The sequence below is a fragment of the Vicia villosa genome, unplaced genomic scaffold (genome assembly GCF_029867415.1).
Source record: "Vicia villosa cultivar HV-30 ecotype Madison, WI unplaced genomic scaffold, Vvil1.0 ctg.002202F_1_1, whole genome shotgun sequence".
Taxonomy (NCBI): Eukaryota; Viridiplantae; Streptophyta; class Magnoliopsida; order Fabales; family Fabaceae; genus Vicia; species Vicia villosa.
In genome coordinates, this window is record NW_026705864.1 from 65,014 (window position 1) to 68,649 (window position 3,636).

The window sequence follows — 3,636 nt, forward strand, 5'->3', positions numbered from 1 at the left end:
AGGAATCTTGCTGCCATTCTTCAAGCTCTTGAGAATGGAGATTATGATCTTCCTGCTCCTGAGTATGAAGAAGATGCTGATATGGGAGAAGCTGATGCTGAAGATCATCCTGCTAAGTCTATTCCTGTTGAGGAAAATCAAGATGATGATCTCACAATGGAAGCTGCAGTTCATAATGTTGTCCCTCTGAACAGAAGTTGTGAAGCTTCTTCTGGTGAACCCTCTCTTCTGGTGAAGACTCTAGAGGTTATTCAGAAGAACCAAGCTGAGCTAGCTTCTCGCATGAACAAGCAAGAGGACACCAATGCTGAGTTTCGCTCTTTCATGGAGAGGCAGACTGAAAGCAATGCTGGGATTCATGACATGATGGCTGTTGAAAGAGTATTGTGGTGTACTTTTCGTTATTATCGTATCCACAGGGATTATTGCGATATCACCGCCGTTCTATAGCCTATTTTGTCTTGAGTTAATGTTACTTTAGTTTTAGGTTTGCAAAAGATCATTCAATTTTAGTAGCAAAGAGTAAATTAATGAAAGTTCTAAGTTAAAGAAAATGTATCAAGATTCGATTTCATCGACCTAAATTTGTATGTCTCCTTATAAATATACGTATATGAACATGGTAACGATCAACATAATTACGTATCGACACCTATATCATCCGTGTCCGCAACGATATAGTTAGATTTACCGTATTGTTTAACCGACGATTTCTCCACCGTTTAAACAATACAAATAACGTTTTAAAACCGATACTTAGTAAACATCAAACTCTAAATCCATGTCTGCAACTTATAGTTTGAAAGATGATGAGTTAGGTCTAGATACAAACATTGATGTCTCAAACACTTATACCAAAGAAAAAGCTTTAATAAACAAACTAAACCATCTATATTGATCATCACTTGTTCATACACATATATTCACAAGAAAAACATACAAAAGGCTAGGAAGATTACATCTTATCTTGATACAAAAGGGGTTTAGCTATCCATGAGAATGGTAGCTTGCTCAAGAAGTAAAGGATGAAGATCAACAAGCATCAAAGGCGAATAATCGACGATCAAGGCTTCCAATCTTCAATTCTTAGTTTGCTACAGTGATTAGGGTTTTTGAGCTCTTAAGAAAAAGGTCCACACCCCAAAAAAACAGAATTACTCTTTATATAGAAAAACCATTTTCTGTCCAGGGCGCGTCGCGCCCTCCAGCGCGCTTCGCGCCAATACACTTAAGAAATTAAACCGCCCATGCGCGTGACGCGCGCAACTTTCTGCTTTGAAGCTCCAAAAAATTCTTGCCCAGGGCGCGACGCGCCCACATCTCCGCGCGACGCGCGCTTACTTCTGCCAGGCACTCTCTTGTCAAGCTCAAAACAAGCTCCAAACTTCCCCAAAATTGGCTAAAACCTACAAAATCATAACTAAAACACATATTAACATAAAATGAAAGCTTAATATTATAAACTATAAATAATTATCTAAAACTTCAGGGAATTGTACGAATACCCGATAAAAACGGTCGAAAGGTGTCATTAATTAAACTAAATATATACACAATTTGGCACCTAACAACTCTCCCCAACTTAAACTCTTGTTTGTCCTCAAACAAAACAACGATAAATTACCGGGAACACAAAATATCACAAATGAAACAACAAGGTAGAAACAAGAACAATTGAATGGTTCAAATTCCAAAAGTACACAAAGATCAATCCTTACCAGTTTTCATCAAAGTACCATGATAACAATGCTAATCCTATATACAAATTCTATGTCAGAAATTCCACAAAGCAAAAGAAGTTCAAGAATGAATCACACCTACGTATTTCTCTACAGAGAGAACAAAAATGGAGGATCCTAACACTCACCAGACAATGACACAAACATACCGAATTAATTATAAACTCATCTAAGCACAAGACATATAAAAAGTGTATAAGCATGAATCACTAAGGACTTTTGGGTTGTAGCTTGGCTTGGTTAACAAGGAAGTGTCATATCTCACGGCCATTGAGACGAAAGTGTCAAAACCTAAGAGAGCATTCAAATTCAATTATCACAGCCTAAACAACCAAGTTCACCACATTATTCATTACTTGCTCAAGGGTCACAAAATTCTTTTCTTTCTTTCTTTTTTTTTTTTAATTATTATTATTTTTTTCTTTATTATATACATAAATATATATACCCCTTGAGCACTATCTTTTGATTTATCCTCACCAATGTACACCTTTATTTTATTCTCCCCAACTTGTATATTACCAAGACATTACTAAGAATGCTCCCTATTCTAAGGCAAAAAGGAATCAATCCTTATCATATCAAATGGAAACAGTTCCAGGTAGAAAGAAAAGAAAGTCATCAAGATTCTATCAAAAATCGGTATAGAGATCTATATACAACATAAGCTTAACCGATAAGAATCTTGGCAAACGGCTCAAAGTGGTTAGCAAAAACTCACACACTCACCGGGTAGGTTACATTTGGATTGGAAGTTTTTCTCATAGTGCAGAACAAAACGCCTTGATCACTTTCATGCTTAACACAATTTAATAATAATGCAAGATTAATCATAATAAAAACGAGTTAAAACGCACATTGCTGGTATCCAACACAATTTATATATATACACAGTGGAAAGTCTCCTCACAACTACAGCTAGGCTAAAGTGATTCACAATTGAACTAATTTTATCCACAGAAATTAATGACAACTAATTTGTACAATTAAAAGCATCAGAATCAAAGGTACTTGATAAATAAAACGATAAAGGATGTACCTTGCGCGTACAGTTTTCAACTTATATCATCACCACTCAAATTGTGTTGCATCATCCAAATTCATCGTGGCAACAAAAATTCGTGTTCCAGCTAATTAATCATCAGGACAACTTATCAAACCATTATTTCTAAAATATAAACACTAAACTAAAATAAACTACTTAAAAATAAATAAATGCAAAAATAAAATAAACTGAACTTATATAAAATAAAAACCACACCAAACAGGTGTTAACTATCCAAAGGCGTAAACTTAGCCTTTCAAAGTACCTCATCCAAAAGGATGGAACAAAACTATAAACATTAAAAACCAAGTAACTAAAAATTGTTCTAACATAAAACTAAAAACAATAAAAATAAAACAGTAAAACAAAACTACTCCTCATCAGAAGTATCCTCATCAGCATCAGCCATCCCCTCCTCAGGATCTGGCCTGCCCTCAGGCCATGAAGCATAAGCAGATAAATCATCCCTGGAACCAACAGGCTGCTGCAGAGAAAGCTGCCGGATAGAATCCTGCAAAAACATAAACGCCCTCTGATGCGCCATATGCATCTGATAGTTCCAATCACTTGCATCACCATACTGAGGACCAGCAGGCGGTGCAGCAGCAACCGGTAGAGCTTGAGAAGCATCGGGAAGGTCAGATCCACCAGCAGCAACACCAAAAGGACAACCTCCAGGCAAACAGTACCTGTTAGCAAAAATATCATCTATAACACCATCCATGGGAATCCTACCACCAGGTGGAAACCGGACATCAGCCTTCCTGCACAAACCCATTATTAAACCAAGAAAAATCAACCTACATTTCACCCCATCTCCATGAAGAGTCCCATTCAGGGCGACTCTTTTCA